At 47.6% G+C, this 21,956-nt stretch overlaps 1 long non-coding RNA gene across 1 annotated transcript in view; it reads right to left on the reverse strand.

Moving 5' to 3' along the window:
• The window catches only part of LOC142908328 (uncharacterized), a 65,280-nt gene that overhangs the window by 38,693 nt on the left and 4,631 nt on the right, over window positions 1-21,956 (reverse strand). Inside the window, exons 2-3 of the long non-coding RNA XR_012931693.1 lie at window positions 21,464-21,505; window positions 4,879-4,895 (exon numbers count right to left, since the gene is read on the reverse strand). This is a non-coding gene — a long non-coding RNA (uncharacterized LOC142908328). The remainder of the gene's footprint in view (window positions 1-4,878; window positions 4,896-21,463; window positions 21,506-21,956) is intronic.

Raw genomic sequence — 21,956 nt, forward strand, 5'->3', positions numbered from 1 at the left:
GTGAGTGAGTGATGCGAGTGAGTGATGTGAGTGAGTGAGTGATGTGAGTGATGTGAGTGAGTGATGTGAGTGAGTGAGTGATGTGAGTGAGTGAGTGATGTGAGTGAGTGAGTGATGTGAGTGAGTGGTGAGTGAGTAATGTGAGTGAGTGAGTGATGTGAGTGAGTGATGTGAGTGATGTGAGTGAGTGAGTGATGTGAGTGAGTGATGTGAGTGAGTGATGTGAGTGAGTGGTGAGTGAGTGATGTGAGTGAGTGATGTGAGTGAGTGAGTGATGTGAGTGAGTGAGTGATGTGAGTGAGTGAGTGATGTGAGTGAGGGATGTGAGTGAGTGAGTGATGTGAGTGAGTGATGTGAGTGAGTGAGTGATGTGAGTGAGTGAGTTATGTGAGTGAGTGATGTGAGTGAGTGAGTGATGTGAGTGAGTGATGTGAGTGAGTGAGTGATGTGAGTGAGGGATGTGAGTGAGTGATGTGAGTGAGTGATGTGAGTGAGTGATGTGAGTGAGTGAGTGATGTGAGTGAGTGAGTGATGTGAGTGAGTGATGTGAGTGAGTGATGTGAGTGAGTGAGTTATGTGAGTGAGTGATGTGAGTGAGTGAGTTATGTGAGTGAGTGAGTGATGTGAGTGAGTGAGTGATGTGAGTGAGTGAGTTATGTGAGTGAGTGATGTGAGTGAGTGAGTGATGTGAGTGAGTGATGTGAGTGAGTGATGTGAGTGAGTGATGTGAGTGAGTGAGTGATGTGAGTGAGTGATGTGAGTGAGTGAGTGATGTGAGTGAGTGAGTGATGTGAGTGAGTGAGTGATGTGAGTGAGGGATGTGAGTGAGTGATGTGAGTGAGTGATGTGAGTGAGTGAGTGATGTGAGTGAGTGAGTGAGTTATGTGAGTGAGTGATGTGAGTGAGTGAGTGATGTGAGTGAGTGAGTGATGTGAGTGAGTGAGTGATGTGAGTGAGGGATGTGAGTGAGTGAGTGATGTGAGTGAGTGATGTGAGTGAGTGATGTGAGTGAGTGATGTGAGTGAGTGATGTGAGTGAGTGATGTCAGTGAGTGAGTGAGTTATGTGAGTGAGTGATGTGAGTGAGTGATGTGAGTGAGTGAGTGATGTGAGTGAGTGAGTGATGTGAGTGAGTGAGTTATGTGAGTGAGTGATGTGGGTGAGTGAGTGATGTGAGTGAGTGAGTGATGTGAGTGAGTGATGTGAGTGAGTGATGTGAGTGAGTGAGTGATGTGAGTGAGTGATTTGAGTGAGTGATGTGAGTGAGTGAGTGGTGAGTGATGTGAGTGAGTGAGTGATGTGAGTGAGTGATGTGAGTGAGTGATGTGAGTGAGTGAGTGATGTGAGTGAGTGAGTGATGTGAGTGAGTGATGTGAGTGAGTGATGTGAGTGAGTGATGTGAGTGAGTGAGTGATGTGAGTGAGTGAGTGATGTGAGTGAGTGATGTGAGTGAGTGAGTGATGTGAGTGATGTGAGTGAGTGATGTGAGTGTGTGATGTGAGTGAGTGATGTGAGTGATGTGAGTGAGTGATGTGAGTGAGTGATGTGAGTGAGTGAGTGATGTGAGTGAGTGAGTGATGTGAGTTAGTGAGTGATGTGAGTGAGTGAGTGATGTGAGTGAGTGAGTGATGTGAGTGAGTGATGTGAGTGATGTGAGTGAGTGATGTGAGTGAGTGAGTGAGTGATGTGAGTGAGTGAGTGATGTGAGTGAGTGATGTGAGTGAGTGGTGAGTGAGTGAGTGATGTGAGTGAGTGAGTGATGTGAGTGAGTGATGTGAGTGAGTGATGTGAGTGAGTGAGTGATGTGAGTGAGTGAGTGATGTGAGTGAGTGATGTGAGTGAGTGAGTGATGTGAGTGAGTGATGTGATGTGAGTGAGTGATGTGAGTGAGTGAGTGATGTGAGTGATGTGAGTGAGTGATGTGAGTGTGTGATGTGAGTGAGTGATGTGAGTGAGTGATGTGAGTGAGTGATGTGAGTGAGTGATGTGATGTGAGTGAGTGATGAGTGAGTGAGTGATGTGAGTGAGTGATGTGAGTGAGTGATGTGAGTGATGTGAGTGATGTGAGTGAGTGATGTGAGTGAGTGAGTGATGTGAGTGAGTGATGTGAGTGAGTGATGTGAGTGAGTGAGTGAGTGATGCGAGTGAGTGATGTGAGTGAGTGATGTGAGTGATGTGAGTGAGTGAGTGATGTGAGTGATGTGAGTGAGTGATGTGAGTGAGTGAGTGATGTGAGTGAGTGATGTGAGTGAGTGATGTGAGTGAGTGAGTGATGTGAGTGAGTGAGTGATGTGAGTGAGTGAGTGATGTGAGTGAGTGAGTTATGTGAGTGAGTGAGTGATGTGAGTGAGTGATGTGAGTGAGTGATGTGAGTGAGTGAGTTATGTGAGTGAGTGATGTGAGTGAGTGAGTGATGTGAGTGAGTGAGTGATGTGAGTGAGTGAGTGAGTTATGTGAGTGAGTGATGTGAGTGAGTGAGTGATGTGAGTGAGTGAGTGATGTGAGTGAGTGATGTGAGTGAGTGATGTGAGTGAGTGAGTGATGTGAGTGAGTGATTTGAGTGAGTGATGTGAGTGAGTGAGTGGTGAGTGATGTGAGTGAGTGAGTGATGTGAGTGAGTGATGTGAGTGAGTGATGTGAGTGAGTGAGTGATGTGAGTGAGTGAGTGATGTGAGTGAGTGATGTGAGTGAGTGATGTGAGTGAGTGATGTGAGTGAGTGAGTGATGTGAGTGAGTGAGTGATGTGAGTGAGTGATGTGAGTGAGTGAGTGATGTGAGTGAGTGATGTGAGTGTGTGATGTGAGTGAGTGATGTGAGTGAGTGATGTGAGTGAGTGATGTGAGTGAGTGAGTGATGTGAGTGAGTGAGTGATGTGAGTGAGTGAGTGATGTGAGTTAGTGAGTGATGTGAGTGAGTGAGTGATGTGAGTGAGTGAGTGATGTGAGTGAGTGATGTGAGTGATGTGAGTGAGTGATGTGAGTGAGTGAGTGATGTGAGTGAGTGAGTGATGTGAGTGAGTGATGTGAGTGAGTGAGTGAGTGATGTGAGTGAGTGAGTGATGTGAGTGAGTGATGTGAGTGAGTGATGTGAGTGAGTGATGTGAGTGAGTGAGTGAGTGATGTGAGTGAGTGATGTGAGTGAGTGAGTGATGTGAGTGAGTGATGTGATGTGAGTGAGTGATGTGAGTGAGTGAGTGATGTGAGTGAGTGATGTGAGTGAGTGATGTGATGTGAGAGAGAGTGATGTGAGAGAGTGAGTGATGTGAGTGAGTGAGTGATGTGAGTGATGTGAGTGATGTGAGTGAGTGAGTGAGTGATGTGAGTGAGTGATGTGAGTGAGTGAGTGATGTGAGTGAGTGATGTGAGTGAGTGATGTGAGTGAGTGAGTGATGTGAGTGAGTGATGTGAGTGAGTGATGTGAGTGAGTGATGTGAGTGAGTGATGTGAGTGATGTGAGTGAGTGAGTGATGTGAGTGATGTGAGTGATGTGAGTGAGTGAGTGATGTGAGTGAGTGAGTGATGAGTGAGTGGTGAGTGAGTGATGTGAGTGATGTGAGTGAGTGAGTGAGTGATGTGAGTGAGTGATGTGAGTGAGTGATGTGAGTGAGTGAGTGGTGAGTGAGTGGTGAGTGAGTGGTGAGTGAGTGATGTGAGTGATGTGAGTGAGTGATGTGAGTGAGTGATGTGAGTGAGTGGTGAGTGAGTGATGTGAGTGAGTGAGTGATGTGAGTGAGTGAGTGGTGAGTGAGTGAGTGATGTGAGTGAGTGATGTGAGTGAGTGATGTGAGTGAGTGATGTGAGTGAGTGAAAGATGTGAGTGAGTGATGTGAGTGAGTGATGTGAGTGAGTGATGTGAGTGAGTGAGTGATGTGAGTGAGTGAATGATGTGAGTGAGTGATGTGAGTGAGTGAGTGAGTGATGTGAGTGAGTGATGTGAGTGAGTGATGTGAGTGAGTGAGTGGTGAGTGAGTGATGTGAGTGAGTGAAAGATGTGAGTGAGTGATGTGAGTGAGTGATGTGAGTGAGTGAGTGATGTGAGTGAGTGAATGATGTGAGTGAGTGATGTGAGTGAGTGAAGTGAGTGATGTGAGTGAGTGATGTGAGTGATGTGAGTGAGTGAGTGGTGAGTGAGTGAGTGATGTGAGTGAGTGAATGATGTGAGTGAGTGATGTGAGTGAGTGATGTGAGTGAGTGAGTGATGTGAGTGAGTGAGTGATGTGAGTGAGTGATGTGAGTGAGTGATGTGAGTGAGTGGTGAGTGATGTGAGTGAGTGAAAGATGTGAGTGAGTGATGTGAGTGAGTGATGTGAGTGAGTGATGTGAGTGAGTGATGTGAGTGAGTGATGTGAGTGAGTGAGTGATGTGAGTGAGTGATGTGAGTGAGTGATGTGAGTGAGTGATGTGAGTGAGTGAGTGATGTGAGTGAGTGATGTGAGTGAGTGAGTGATGTGCGTGAGTGATGTGAGTGAGTGGTGAGTGATGTGAGTGAGTGATGTGAGTGAGTGATGTGAGTGAGTGATGTGAGTGAGTGATGTGAGTGAGTGAGTGATGTGAGTGAGTGATGTGAGTGAGTGGTGAGTGATGTGAGTGAGTGATGTGAGTGAGTGAGTGATGTGAGTGAGTGAATGATGTGAGTGATGTGAGTGAGTGAGTGGTGAGTGAGTGAGTGATGTGAGTGAGTGAATGATGTGAGTGATGTGAGTGATGTGAGTGAGTGAGTGATGTGAGTGAGTGATGTGAGTGAGTGAGTGATGTGAGTGATGTGAGTGAGTGATGTGAGTGAGTGAGTGATGTGAGTGAGTGATGTGAGTGAGTGAATGATGTGAGTGAGTGATGTGAGTGAGTGAATGATGTGAGTGAGTGATTCGGGGGACTCGTACCTGGACGTGCGATCGGCCTGTGGAGAGACAAAGAGAGAGTGTGGGGTTAGTCAGCATCGTTACAGTTCCCGTGCCAGGCTAGGTGCACGTGGAGGTCACGTGACAGACCCAGCAGGTGACACGGGCTGACTGCTGTGCCAGGCTAGGTGCAGCAGGAGGTCACGTGACAAACCCAGCAGGGCACACGGGCTGACTGCTGTGCCAGGCTAGGTGCACGTGGAGGTCACGTGACAGACCCAGCAGGTGCCACGGGCTGACTGCTGTGCCAGGCTAGGTGCACGTGGAGGTCACGTGACAGACCCAGCAGGTGACATGGGTTGATTGCTATGCCAGGCTAGGTGCACGTGGAGGTCACGTGACAGACCCAGCAGGTGCCACGGGTTGACGGCTGTGCCAGGCTAGGTGCACGTGGAGGTCACGTGACAGACCCAGCAGGTGCCACGGGCTGACTGCTGTGCCAGGCTAGGTGTAGTAGTAGTATAGTAGTGTCGAGTCCATAGCAGTGTCGTGTGTAGTGTAGTGTATAGTGTAGTGTGTAGTGTATAGTAGTGTGTAGTGTAGTGTATAGTGTGTGCAGAGTGTAGTGTATAGTGTAGTGTACAGTGTGTGTATAGTGTAGTGTAGTGTATAGTGTAGTGTGTAGTGTAGTGTATAGTGTGTATAGTGTAGTGTATAGTGTACTGTATAGTGTAGTGTACAGTGTGTGCATAGTGTAGTGTATAGTGTAGTGTATAGTGTAGTGTATAGTGTATAGTAGTGTATAATGTAGTGTATAGTGTATAGTAGTGTATAGTGTAGTGTATAGTGTAGTGTATATAGTGTATAGTAGTGTATAGTGTAGTGTATAGTAGTGTATAGTGTAGTATATAGTGTAGTGTATAGTGTAGTGTATAGTGTAGTGTATAGTGTAGTGTATAGTGTAGTGTATAGTAGTGTATAGTGTAGTGTATAGTGTAGTGTATAGTGTAGTATAGTAGTGTAGTGTATAGTGTAGTGTATAGTAGTGTATAGTGTAGTGTATAGTATTGTATAGTGTAGTGTATAGTGTAGTGTATATAGTGTATAGTAGTGTATAGTGTAGTGTATAGTAGTGTATAGTGTAGTATATAGTGTAGTGTATAGTAGTGTATAGTGTAGTGTATAGTGTAGTGTATAGTGTAGTGTATAGTGTATAGTGTAGAATAGTAGTGTAGTGTATAGTGTACTGTATAGTAGTGTATAGTGTAGTGTATAGTAGTGTGTAGTGTATAGTGTAGTGTATAGTGTAGTGTATAGTGTATAGTAGTGTATAGTGTAGTGTATAGTATTGTAAAGTGTAGTGTATAGTGTAGTGTATAGTAGTGTATAGTGTAGTGTATAGTGTAGTGTATGGTAGTGTGTAGTGTATAGTGTAGTGTATAGTGTAGTGTATAGTGTGGTATATAGTAGTTTATAGTGTAGTGTATAGTGTAGTGTATAGTGTATAGTGTAGTGTACAGTGTAGTGTATAGTAGTGTATAGTGTAGTATATAGTGTAGTGTATAGTAGTGTATAGTAGTGTATAGTGTAGTGTATAGTGTAGTGTATAGTAGTGTATAGTGTAGTGTATAGTGTAGTGTATAGTGTAGTATAGTAGTGTAGTGTATAGTGTACTGTATAGTAGTGTATAGTGTAGTGTATAGTGTAGTGTATAGTAGTGTGTAGTGTATAGTGTAGTGTATAGTGTAGTGTATAGTAGTGTATAGTGTAGTGTATAGTATTGTAAAGTGTAGTGTATAGTGTAGTGTATAGTAGTGTATAGTGTAGTGTATAGTGTAGTGTATGGTAGTGTGTAGTGTATAGTGTAGTGTATAGTGTAGTGTATAGTGTGGTGTATAGTAGTTTATAGTGTAGTGTATAGTGTAGTGTATAGTGTAGTGTATAGTGTAGTGTACAGTGTAGTGTATAGTGTAGTGTATAGTGTAGTGTATAGTGCACTGTATAGTGTAGTGTATAGTGTAATAGTGTAGTGTGTAGTGTAGTGTATAGTGTAGTGTATTGTAGTGTAGTAGTGTAGTGTGTAGTGTACTGTATAGTGTAGTGTATAGTGTAGTGTATAGTGTAGGGTATAGTGTAGTGTATAGTAGTGCGAAGTGTAGTGTGTAGTGTAGTGTACATTGTAGTGTATAGTGTAGTGTATAGTAGTGCATAGTGTAGTGTATAGTGTAGTGTATAGTGTAGTGTATATTAGTGTATAGTGTAGTGTATAGTGTAGTGTATAGTGTAGTAGTGTAGTGTAGTGTGTAGTGTATAGTGTAGTGTATAGTGTAGTAGTGTAGTAGTGTAGTGTATAGTGTAGTGTAGTGTATAGTGTAGTAGTGTAGTGTAGTGTGTAGTGTAGTGTATAGTGTAGTGTAGTGTATAGTGTAGTGTATAGTGTAGTAGTGTAGTGTAGTGTGTAGTGTAGTGTATAGTGTAGTGTAGTGTATAGTGTAGTGTGTAGCCTTAACAGACTGTAGGGGCAAGTGCTGTTAGCGAGCACCACCTATGATGGCTGGAACGTCAACACGAGGGGGTGGGTGGCCAGCACCACGCCCGGCCGCCTTTGTCTCCCCAGTGGCGATGTTCACTACACACCGCTACACCAGCTACTCAGTTGAGGCTGTGTCGACCTAGGGGACGCCCAGGACCGGTTCAGATAATCGCCATTGGCGGTGTTCGTGGCCGTGAGTGGGAATCGAACCCGGGTCGTCGGGTTTGATTCAGTGCACCACTGCTCTCAATGTACAGACACCACACATTACACTACACACTACACTACACACCACACATTACACTACACACTACACTACACACCACACATTACACTACACACTACACTACACACCACACATTACACTACACACTACACTACACACTACACTACACACTACACTACACACTACACATTACACTACACACCACACACTACACACCACACATTACACTACACACTACACATTACACTACACTACACACTACACTACACACTACCACCAACACACAACCACACTCAACACACACTACACACAACCACCACCACCACACAACCACCACCACACACACAACCACAACTACACACAACCACAACTACACACAACCACCACCACACACACAACCACAACTACACACAATCACAACTACACACAACCACTACTACCACACAACCACAATCAACACACACAACCACAACTACACACAACCACCACCACCACACAACCACAATCAACTACACACAACCACAACTACACACAACCACAATCAACACACGCAACTACACACAACCACAACTACACACAACCACAACTACACACAACCACAACTACACACAACCACAACTACACACAACCACAACTAGACACAACCACCACCACACAACCACAACTACACACAACCACCACTACACACAACCACCACTACACACAACCACAACTACACACAACCACAACTACACACAACCACCACTACACACAACCACCACTACACACAACCACCACACACAACAACCACAACTACACAACAACCACAACTACACACACAACTACACACAACCACAACTACACACAACCACAACTACACAACCACCACCACACACAACCACCACCACCACACACAACCACTACACACAACCACAACTACACACAACCACCACCACACACAACCACCACCACCACACACAACAACCACAACTACACACAACCACCACCACACACAACCACAATCAACACACACAACCACAACTACACACAACCACAACTACACACAACCACCACCACCACACACAACAACCACAACTACACACAACCACAACTACACACAACCACAACTACATACAACCACCACCACACACAACAACCACAACTACACACAACCACAACTACACACAACCACAACTACACACAACCACCACCACACACATCAACCACAACTACACACAACCACAACTACACACAACCACCACCACCACACACAACGACCACAACTACACACAACCACAACTACACACAACCACCACCACACACAACAACCACAACTACACACAACCACAACTACACACAACCACAACTACACACAACCACCACCACACACAACGACCACAACTACACACAACCACAACTACACACAACCACCACCACACACAACAACCACAACTACAACTACACACACAACTACACACAACCACAACTACACACACAACTACACACAACCACAACTACACACACAACTACACACAACCACAACTACACACAACCACCACCACCACACAACAACCACAACTACACACAACTACACACACAACTACACACAACCACAACTACACACAACCACCACCACCACACACAACAACCCCCCTCTCCCCTCTCCCCACGCCCCCCCTAAACTGCCCCCCACCTCCCCCCACGTGGTTGTTGACGCTGACCACGTGATCATCGCCCCTCCCCCCACGTGGTTGACGATGCCGACCACGTGATCATCGCCCCTCCCCCACCCCACGTGGTTGACGACGCTGACCACGTGATCACCCCTCCCCCCACCCCACGTGGTTGACGACGCTGACCACGTGATCACCCCTCCCCCACCCCACGTGGTTGACGACGCTAACCACGTGATCACCCCTCCCCCCACCACGTGGTTGACGACGCTGACCACGTGATCACCCCTCCCCCCACCCCACGTGGTTGACGACGCTGACCACGTGATCACCCCTCCCCCACCACGTGGTTGACGACGCTGACCACGTGATCACTTCCCCCACCACGTGGTTGATGACGCTGACCACGTGATCACTTCACCCCTCCCCCCACCCCACGTGGTTGACAACGCTGACCACGTGATCACCCCTCCCCCACCCCACGTGGTTGACGCTGACCACGTGATCACCTCACCCCTCCCCCCACCCCACGTGGTTGACGACGCTGACCACGTGATCACCTCCCCCCTCCCCCCACCACGTGGTTGACGACGTTGACCACGTGATCACCCCTCCCCCACCACGTGGTTGACGACGCTGACCACGTGATCACCCCTCCCCCATCCCACGTGGTTGACGACGCTGACCACGTGATCACCCCTCCCCCATCCCACGTGGTTGACGACGCTGACCACGTGATCACCCCTCCCCCCACCCCACGTGGTTGACGACGCTGACCACGTGATCACCCCTCCCCCACCCCACGTGGTTGACGACGCTGACCACGTGATCACCCCTCCCCCCCCCACCACGTGGTTGACGACGCTGACCACGTGATCACCCCTCCCCCCACCCCACGTGGTTGACGACGCTGACCACGTGATCACCCCTCCCCCCACCCCACGTGGTTGACGACGCTGACCACGTGATCACCCCTCCCCCCCCCACCACGTGGTTGACGACGCTGACCACGTGATCACCCCTCCCCCCACCCCACGTGGTTGACGACGCTGACCACGTGATCACCCCTCCCCCCACCCCCCACCCCACGTGGTTGACGATGCTGACCACGTGATCACCCCCCCCCTCCCCCACCCCACGTGGTTGATGACGCTGACCACGTGATCACCCCCCCCCACCCTCCCCCCACCCCTCTCTCGCTCACTTGGCCGGCGGTCGCCATTGCTGCTCTGGTTGTGGTGGCTGTGGCTGTGGTTGTTGATGTTGTTGATGTTGATGTTGTTGATGTTGTTGTTGTTGTTGCAGCTGTTGTTGTTGTTGTTGATGTTGTTGAGGAGGAGGCAGCCGCGGCCTCAGCCAATCGTCGGCGCTGGAGGGCGGAGGTCGCGCGTGGCGGCAGGTAGGACGACATGCTGCCCCCCACTAATGGTGGCTGCCCCCCACTAATGGTGGCTGCCCCCCACTAATGGTGGTGGCTGCCCCCCACTACTACTGGTGGCTGCCCCCCACTACTACTGGTGGTGGCTGCCCCCCACTACTAATGGTGGTGGCTGCCCCCCACTACTAATGGTGGCTGCCCCCCACTACTAGTGACTGCCCCCCACTAGTGGGTTGCTCCCCACTACTGGCTGCCCCCTACTACTAGTGGCTGCCCCCCACTACTAGTGGCTGCCCCCCACTACTGGCTGCCCCCCACTACTGGCTGCCCCCCACTACTGGCTGCCCCCCACCCACTACCGGCTGCCCCCCACTAGTGGAGCTCTGTCTTGTACCCTGACACGCAGAGGCAACAACGGCTACTTTTATTTTTTATCAAACAAAAAACAATTCCCCGCCCCAGCAGCTGCCTTGCTCAAAGAAAACTACGACTACAAATAATAATAATGATGATGATCACTTACATTATGATTCCTGTTACAACTCTAAGAGCGTGAGATGTATTTAACATGTGGAGAGAGACACACAGAGAGAGATATATATAATAAATAAATATTCCCGTTTTAGGATGACTCGCCACTCCGAATTCCTGAAAGGCAATTTGACTAAAAAAGGTAAAAAATAATAATTCGTGCACGGTTTGCCTCCCGAAATATATTAACGTGTTTAAAAAAAAACCAGACGACTAACTTACTACTAATACTAATAATACTACTGCTACTACTACTACGTATCGCTGCTACGATTCAGGACAACAACAAAATTAAAATACTGGAAATGTTTATCAAGCCGAGCAGGCAAAGCGGAGCAATAATAATAATAATAAGGAAAATAAACTGGTGCCGGCCGGCCTCCCTCCCCCCCTCGCCCTGCGCGAAGATTTTGCGACGAAATTGTTAAAAAGTTGCGATTTCTAAAAGTTTTAAAAAGTTTGCGGTTTCTAAAACTTTTAAAAAGTTTCGGTTTATAAAACTTTTAAAATGTTGCGGTTTCTAAAAGTTTTAAAAAGTTTGCGGTTTCTAAAACTTTTTAAAAGTTGCGGTTTATAAAACTTTTAAAAAGTTTGCGGTTTCTAAAACTTTTAAAACTTTGCGGTTTCTAAAACTTTTAAAAAGTTTCGGTTTTTTTAAACTTTTAAAACTTTGCGGTTTCTAAAACTTTTAAAAAGTTGTGGTTTTTAAAACTTTTAAAACTTTGCGGTTTCTAAAACTTTTAAAAGTTTGCGGTTTCTAAAACTGTTAAAAAGTTGCGGTTTCTAAAACTTTCAAAAGTTTGCGGTTTCTAAAACTGTTAAAAAGTTTCGGTTTTTTTAAACTTTTAAAAGTTTGCGGTTTCTAAAACTTTTAAAACTTTGCGGTTTCTAAAACTTTTAAAAGTTTGCGGTTTCTAAAACTTTTAAAAAGTTTGCGGTTTCTAAAACTTTTAAAAAGTTTCGGTTTTTTTAAACTTTTAAAACTTTGCGGTTTCTAAAACTTTTAAAAGTTTGCGGTTTCTAAAACTGTTAAAAAGTTGCGGTTTCTAAAACTTTAAAAACTTTGCGGCTTCTAAAACTTTTAAAAGTTTGCGGTTTCTAAAACTGTTAAAAAGTTTGCGGTTTCTAAAACTTTTAAAATGTTGCGGTTTCTAAAACTTTGCGGTTTCTAAAACTTTTAAAAGTTTGCGGTTTCTAAAACTTTTAAAAAGTTTCGGTTTTTTTAAACTTTTAAAATGTTGCGGTTTCTAAAACGTTTAAAACTTTGCGGTTTCTAAAACTTTTAAAAAGTTTGCGGTTTCTAAAACTTTTAAAATGTTGCGGTTTCTAAAACTTTTAAAAGTTTGTGGTTTCTAAAACTTTTAAAACTTTGTGGTTTCTAAAACTTTAAAAAGTTTGCGGTTTCTAAAACTTTTAAAACTTTGCGGTTTCTAAAACTTTAAAAAGTTTCGTTTTTTTAAACTTTTAAAATGTTGCGGTTTCTAAAACTTTTAAAACTTTGCGGTTTCTAAAACTTTTAAAAAGTTCGGTTTCTAAAACTTCTAAAAGTTTGTGGTTTCTAAAACTTTTAAAACTGTGGTTTCTAAAACTTTTAAAAAGTTTGCGGTTTCTAAAACTTTTAAAACTTTGCGGTTTCTAAAACTTTAAAAAGTTTCCTTTTTTTTTACTTTTAAAATGTTGCGGTTTCTAAAACTTTTAAAACTTTGCGGTTTCTAAAACTTTTAAAAAGTTCGGTTTCTAAAACTTTTAAAACTTGCGGTTTTTGAAACTTTTAAAATGTTGCGGTTTCTAAAACTTTTTAAACTTTGCGGTTTCTAAAACTTTTAAAAAGTTTGCGGTTTCTAAAACTTTTAAAAAGTTTCGGTTTTTTTAAACTTTTAAAACTTTGCGTTTCTAAAACTTTTAAAAGTTTGCGGTTTCTAAAACGTTTAAAACTTTGCGGTTTCTAAAACTTTTAAAAGTTTGCGGTTTCTAAAACTGTTAAAAAGTTTGCGGTTTCTAAAACTTTTAAAATGTTGCGGTTTCTAAAACTTTGCGGTTTCTAAAACTTTTAAAAGTTTGCGGTTTCTAAAACTTTTAAAAAGTTTCGGTTTTTTTAAACTTTTAAAATGTTGCGGTTTCTAAAACTTTTAAAACTTTGCGGTTTCTAAAACTTTTAAAAAGTTTGCGGTTTCTAAAACTTTTAAAATGTTGCGGTTTCTAAAACTTTTAAAAGTTTGTGGTTTCTAAAACTTTGTGGTTTCTAAAACTTTTAAAAAGTTTGCGGTTTCTAAAACTTTTAAAACTTTGCGGTTTCTAAAACTTTAAAAAGTTTCGTTTTTTTAAACTTTTAAAATGTTGCGGTTTCTAAAACTTTTAAAACTTTGCGGTTTCTAAAACTTTTAAAAAGTTCGGTTTCTAAAACTTTTAAAACTTGCGGTTTTTTAAACTTTTAAAATATTGCGGTTTCTAAAACTTTTAAAACTTTGCGGTTTCTAAAACTTTTAAAACTTTGCGGTTTCTATAACTTTTAAAAAGTTTGCGGTTTCTAAAACTTTTAAAATGTTGCGGTTTCTAAAACTTTGAAATGTTGCTACTGCTACCACCGTGGTGATGATGGTGGTGATGGTGGTGATGGTAGTGTTGATGATAGTGGCGATGATGCTGATGATGGGAATGATGATACTGCTGCTGATGATGGTAGTGGTGATGGTGATGATGATGCTGCTGCTGCTGATGGTGGTAGTGAGGGTGCTGATGAACCTAATGATTGTGATGATTATGATGAGGCTGATGAGGCTGGCAGTGACGGTGGTGATTGATGATGCTGATGGTGGTGGTGGTGATGATGATGGTGATGATGGTGATGATGATGGTGATGATGATGATGGTGGAGTCTATCGCAGTGACAGTAACAACGACTTCCTTACTCTCCCCTCAGTGCAGCAATCCGCTCCCCCAACTGGACCCCTCTTTCCCCGTACGCCGGGTGACCCAAGATCGTCGCTTGCGGCTGGCCGGTCGTGATGGTGGTGGTGATGGTGGTAGTGGTGGTGGCGGTGGTGGTAATGGTGGTGGTGGTGAAATCCTTTCTCAAGAAGGTGATGGTGGTAGTGATGGTGGCGGTGGTGGTAATGGTGGTGGTGGTTAAATCCTTTCTCAAGAAGGTGATGGTGGTGGTGGCGGTGGTAGTGGTGGTGGTGAAGAAGTTGATGGTGGTAGTGGCGGTGGTAGTGGTGGTGGTGAAATCCTTTCTCAAGAAGGTGATGGTGGTGGTGAAATCCTTTCTCAAGAAGGTGATGGTGGTGATGGTGAAATCCTTTCTCAAGAAGGTGATGGTGGTGGTGAAATCCTTTCTCAAGAAGGTGGTGGTGGTGGTGGTGAAATCCTTTCTCAAGAAGGTGATGGTGGTGGTGATGGTGAAATCCTTTCTCAAGAAGGTGATGGTGGTGGTGAAATCCTTTCTCAAGAACTAAGAGGAGAGTGAACTCGGCTAGCCAGGCGAACAAGAGGAGGGAGGAGGGAGAGGAGGGAGAGGCAGAGTCCGAGTGCGTGGTGCTTGCCACCCACCCCCTCTGTGTGTGCCACAGTGCCGGTAGCCTTCATAGGTTGCTGCTACTACTCGTTACTAACAGCACTTGCCCCTGCAGTCTGTTAGAGGCTACACGGGGGATCTTTGTCTGTGTGCCGGTCGCCTTCACAGACAAAGACAAAGGTCCCCCGTGTAGCCTCTAACAGGCTGCAGGGGCAAGTGCTGTTAGCTAGCACCTCACACACAGACACAGACAAAGATCCCCCGTGTAGCCTCTAACAAACTACAGGGGCAAGTGCTGTTAGCTAGCACCTCACACACAGACACAGACAAAGATCCCCCGTGTAGCCTCTAACAGACTGCAGGGGCAAGTCCTGTTAGCGAGCACCTCACACACAGACAAAGGTCCCCCGTGTAGCCTACGCGGGCTAATGAGGCAAGTGTTGTTCACGAGTTTAACACACACACATACTCATATACAGACAAAGATCCCCCGTGTAGCCTTAACAGACTGTAGGGGCAAGTGCTGGTAGTGAGTAGCACCTATGATGGCTGGAACGGCAACACGAGGGAGTGGGTGGCCAGCACCACGCCCGGCCGCCTTTGTCTCCCCAGTGGCGATGTTCACTGCACACCGCTACACCAGCTACTTAGTTCGATTCACTGCACCACCGCTCTCAATGTACAGACACCACACATTACACTACACACTACACTACACATTACACTACACACCACACATTACACTACACACTACACTACACACTACACATTACACTACACTACACACTACACTACACACTACACTACACGTACACACACACTACACACCACACGTACACACACTCACACAATACACACCACACGTACACACACTCACACACCACACTACACGTACACACACTACACACCACACACACTATACACACCATAGGTACACACACTACACACCACACTACACACCACACGTACACACACTACACACCACACACACTCACACACTATACACCACACCACAGGTACACACACTACACACCACACGTACACACACACTACACACCACACGTACACACACACACTACACACCACACGTACACACACACTACACACCACACACACTCACACACTATACACCACACCACAGGTACACACACTACACACCACACGTACACACACACTACACACCACACGTACACACACTACACACCACACGTACACACACACTCACACACTACACACCACAAGTACACACACACACTACACACCACACGTACACACACTACACACCACACACACTCACACACTACACACCACACGTACACACACTACACACCACACACACTCACACACTATACACCACACCACAGGTACACACACTACACACCACACGTACACACACACTACACACCACACGTACACACACTCACACACCACACTACACGTACACACACTACACACCACACACACTCACACACTATACACCACACCACAGGTACACACACTACACACCACACGTACACACACTCACACACTACACACCATACACTACACACACTACACACTACACGTACACACACACGTACACACTGCACCACACGTACACACACTCACACACCACACTACACCACACACACACTACACGTACACACACACTATACACTACACACCACACGTACACACTACACCACACGTACACACACTCACACACCACACTACACACCATACACCACACACACTACACTACACGTACACACACACTACACACCACACGTACACACTACACCACACGTACACACACTACACACCACACCATACACTACACACACTACACTACACGTACACACACACTACACGTACACACTGCACCACACGTACACACACTCACACACCACACTACACACCATACACTACACACACTACACGTACACACACACTACACACTACACACCACACGTACACACACACACACTACACACCACACCACACACACTCACACACTACACACCACACACACTCACACACCACACACCACACTACACACACTCACACACTACACACCATACACTACACACACTACACTACACACTACACACACACTACACCACACGTACACACACTACACACCACACCATACACTACACACACTACACTACACGTACACACACACTACACGTACACACTACACGTACACACCACACCACACGTACACACACTCACACACCACACACTACACCACACACACTACACTACACGTACACACACACTACACACTACACACCACACGTACACACTACACCACACGTACACACACTCACACACTACACACCACACTACACGTACACACACACTACACGTACACACACACTACACACTACACCACACGTACACACACTCACACACGAACGGACAGTCTCGCTCTGCTCGGAGTGGGTTAAGAATGTGTAAAATGTGCAAGGATGTACATACATAGGCATGGATACAGACTGCACGGGCACACGCGTGTATATATATGGAAGTATTCAAAAGGACCAGTTGTGTGTGTGTCAGTGTGTGTGCGTCAGTGTGTGTGTGTATCAGTGTGTGTGTGTCAGTCTGTGTGTGTGTGTATCAGTGTGTGTGTATCAGAGTGTGTGTGTGTATCAGTGTGTGTATGTCAGTGTGTGTGTATGTCAGTGTGTGTGTGTCAGTGAGTGTGTCAGTGTGTGTGTCAGTGTGTGTGTGTCAGTGTGTGTGTGTCAGTGTGTGTGTGTCAGTGTGTGTGTGTGTATCAGTGTGTGTGCCTGTATGTGTGTGTCAGTGTGTGTGTCAGTGTGTGTGTGTGTCAGTGTGTGTGTGTTAGTGTGTGTGTGTGTATCAGTGTGTGTGTATCAGTGTGTGTGTCCGTGTGTGTGTGTGTCAGTGTGTGTATCAGTGTGTGTCAGTGTGTGTCAGTGTGTGTGTGTGTCAGTGAGTGTGTCAGTGTGTGTGTGTGTCAGTGTGTGTGTGTCAGTGTGTGTGTGTCAGTGTGTGTGTGTGTCAGTGTGTGTGTGTGTATCAGTGTGTGTGCCTGTATGTGTATGTCAGTGTGTGTGTGTCAGTGTGTGTGTGTGTCAGTGTGCGTGTGTGTCAGTGTGTGTGTGTGTTAGTGTGTGTGTGTATCAGTGTGTGTGTATCAGTGTGTGTGTCCGTGTGTGTGTCCGTGTGTGTGTGTGTCAGTGTGTGTATCAGTGTGTGTCAGTGTGTGTCAGTGTGTGTGTGTGTATCAGTGTGTGTGTGTGTGTCAGTGTGTGTGTCAGTGAGTGTGTCAGTGTGTGTGTCCGTGTGTGTTTGTGTCAGTGTGTGTATCAGTGTGTGTCAGTGTGTGTGTGTCAGTGAGTGTGTCAGTGTGTGTGTCAGTGTGTGTGTGTCAGTGTGTGTGTGTGTGTCAGTGTGTGTGTGTGTCACTGTGTGTGTGTGTGTATATCAGTGTGTGTATGTCAGTGTGTGTATCAGTGTGTGTGTGTCAGTGTGTGTGTGTCAGTGTGTGTGTGTCAGTGTGTGTGTGTCAGTGTGTGTGTGTGTGTCAGTGTGTGTGTCAGTGTGTGTGTATGTCAGTGTGTGTGTCAGTGTGTGTGTGTCAGTGTGTGTGTCAGTGTGTGTGTCCGTGTGTGTGTGTCAGTGTGTATCAGTGTGTGTCAGTGTGTGGGTGTGTGTCAGTGAGTGTGTCAGTGTGTGTGTCAGTGTGTGTGTATCAGTGTGTGTGTGTCAGTATGTATCAGTGCGTGTCAGTGTGTGTGTGTCAGTGTGTGTGTGTGTCAGTGTGTGTGTGTGTGTCAGTGTGTGTGTGTCAGTGTGTGTGTCAGTGTGTGTGTCAGTGTGTGTGTATCAGTGTGTGTGTCCGTGTGTGTGTGTGTCAGTGTGCGTGTATCAGTGTGTGTGTGTCCGTGTGTGTCTGTGTCAGTGAGTGTGTGTGTGTGTGTCAGTGTGTGTGTGTCAGTGTGTGTATGTCAGTGTGTGTATCAGTGTGCGTGTATCAGTGTGTGTGAGTGTGTCAGTGTGTGTGTGTCAGTGTGTGTGAGTGTGTCAGTGTGGGTGTGTCAGTGTGTGTGTGTGTGTGTCTGTGGGGAGCGATAGTGTAGCGGTTAGCGCTACGCTGCGCTATGAACCTGGCGACCCGGGTTCGATTCCCGCTCACGGCCAACACCAGTGACGATTATCTGAACCGGTCCCGGGCCTCCCCTAGGTCGACTCAGCCTCAAATGAGTACCTGGTGCGGTGTAGTAAACATCGCCACTGGAGAGACAAAGGCGGTCGGGCGTGGTACTGGCCACCCACCCTCTCGTGTACCGTTCTGGCCTTCATAGGTGCTCGCTAACAGCACTTGCCCCTGCAGCCTGTTAGAGGCTACACGGGGGATCTTTGTCTGTGTATGTGTGTGTGAGGTGCTAGCTAACAGCACTTGCCCCTGCAGCCTGTTAGAGGCTACACGGGGGATCTTTGTCTGTGTCTGTGTGTGTGAGGTGCTCGCTAACAGCACTTGCCCCTGCAGCCTGTCAGCGGCTACACGGGGGATCTTTGTCTGTGTCTGTGTGTGAGGTGCTAGCTGACAGCACTTGCCCCTGCAGCCTGTTAGAGGCTACACGGGGGATCTTTGTCTGTGTACGAGGATGGATCCGGCTCCATCCACGTCCCCTCTCATCTCGCGTCTCGCGAGGGATTTAGAACGTGAAAGAGTTTCTAGATTTGAAAGTGAATATGGAAACAACTTGAAGAGAATCTCCCGGTATCAAACCCCACCCCCAACGCGATCAGATCTCCCTCCCCCCCTCTCCTCCCTCCCTCCCCCTCTCCTCCCTCCCCCTCTCCTCCCTCCCTCCCTCCCCCTCTCCTCCCTCCCCCCTCTCCTCCCTCCCCCCTCTCCTCCCTCCCCCCTCTCCTCCCTCCCCCCTCTCCTCCCTCCCCCCTCTCCTCCCTCCCTCCCTCCCCCTCTCCTCCCTCCCCCTCTCCTCCCTCCCTCCCTCCCCCCTCTCCTCCCTCTCCCCCCTCCCCCTCCCCCCTCCCTCCAACCCTCCCCCTCTCCCCCCCTCTCCCCCCCTCTCCCCCCTCCCCCCCTCTCCCCCCTCCCCCCCTCTCCCCCCCTCCCCCCTCTCCCCCCTCCCCCCTCCCCCCTCTCCCCCCTCCCCCCTCTCCCCCCTCCCCCCTCTCCCCCCTCCCCCTCTCCTCCCTCCCCCCTCTCCTCCCTCCCCCCTCTCCCTCCCTCCCTCCCTCCCCCTCTCCTCCCTCCCCTCCCTCCCTCCCTCCCCCTCTCCCCCCCCTCTCCCCCCCCTCTCCCCCCTCCCTCCCTCCCCCCTCCCTCCCTCCCCCTCTCCTCCCTCCCCCTCCCTCCCCCCTCCCTCCCTCCCTCTCCTCCCTCACCCCCTCCTCGTGCTATGTGAGGAGTGCTACAGCTGGTGGTGGTGGTGGTGATCCACCTGCCGGTCAACCCGTGTCACCTGCTGGGTCTGTCACGTGACCTCCACGTGCACCTAGCCTGGCACAGCAGTCAACCCGTGGCACCTGCTGGGTCTGTCACGTGACCTCCACGTGCACCTAGCCTGGCACAGCAGTCAACCCATGGCACCTGCAGGGTCTGGCCTGTGACCTCCTGCACCTAGCCTGGCACAGCAGTCAACCCATGGCGTGGCAACCTGGTACAGGTGTGTTACCTGTACAGTACAGGTGTGTTACCTGTACTGTACAGGTGTGCTACATGTACAGTACAGGTGTGTTGCCTGTACAGTACAGGTGTGTCACCTTACAGTACAGGTGTGTTACCTGTACTGTACAGGTAACACACCTGTACTGTACAGGTGTGTTACCTGCACAGCACATGTGTGTTACCAGTACAGTACAGGTGTGTCACCTGCACAGTACAGGTGTGTTACCTGCACAGTACAGGTGTGTCACCTGTACAGTACAGGTGTGTCACCTGTACAGTACAGGTGTGTTACCTGTACAGTACAGGTGTGTCACCTGTACTGTACAGGTGTGTTACCTGCACAGTACAGGTGTGTTACCTGCACAGTACAGGTGTGTTACCTGCACAGTACAGGTGTGTCACCTGTACAGTACAGGTGTGTTACCAGTACAGTACAGGTGTCACCTGTACAGTACAGGTGTGTTACCAGTACAGTACAGGTGTGTCACCTGGACAGTACAGGTGTGTTACCAGTACAGTACAGGTGTGTCACCTGCACAGTACAGGTGTGTTACCTGTACAGTACAGGTGTGTCACCTAGACAGCACAGGTGTGCCACCTGTACAGTACAGGTGTGTTACCTGTACAGTACAGGTGTGTCACCTGTACAGTACAGGTGTGCCACCTGTACAGTACAGGTATGCCACCTGTACAGTACATGTGTGTTACCTGTACAGTACAGGTGTGTCACCTGCACAGTACAGGTGTGTTACCTGTACTGTACAGGTGTTACCTGCACAGTACAGGTGTGTTACCTGTACAGTACATGTGTGTTGCCTGTACAGTACAGGTGTGTTACCTGTACAGTACATGTGTGTTGCCTGCACAGTACATGTGTGTTACCTGTACTGTACAGGTGTGTTACCTGCACAGTGCATGTGTGTTACCTGCACAGTACATGTGTGTTACCTGTACAGTACAGGTGTGTTACCTGTACAGTACATGTGTGTTACCTGTACAGTACATGTGTGTTACCTGCACAGTACATGTGTGTTACCTGCACAGTACATGTGTGTTACCTGTACAGTACAGGTGTGTTACGTGTACAGTACATGTGTGTTACCTCTACAGTACAGGTGAGTGTGTCGGGCGAGGACTCACGGAGTTGGATGGATCCCTCTCGCCCACATCATCACCATTGCCCTGCAAAAACCATCACCACCACCGTCACTAATACCGTCACCACCGTCACCACCACCATCACCACCACCATCACCACCACCACCACCATCACGACCACCATCACCACCACCACCATCACCACCACCACCATCACCACCACCACCATCACCACCTCCACCACCATCACCACCACCATCACCACCACCATCACCCACCACCTCACCCATCCACCACCATCACCATCACCACCACACCACCACCGTCACCACCATCACCACCACCACACCACCACCACCACTCACCACCATCACCACCACCATCACCACCATCACCACCACCATCACCACCATTAACACCACCATCACCAACCACCGTCACCACCACCGCACCACCACCACCGTCACCACCACCATCACCACTATCATCACCATCACCACCATCACCACCATCAACATCACCACAACCATCACCA

Source organism: Petromyzon marinus (assembly GCF_048934315.1).
Source record: "Petromyzon marinus isolate PM22_M1 ecotype Great Lakes invasive population chromosome 80 unlocalized genomic scaffold, UKy_Petmar_22M1.pri1.0 chr80_unloc.1, whole genome shotgun sequence".
Classification (NCBI taxonomy): domain Eukaryota; kingdom Metazoa; phylum Chordata; class Hyperoartia; order Petromyzontiformes; family Petromyzontidae; genus Petromyzon; species Petromyzon marinus.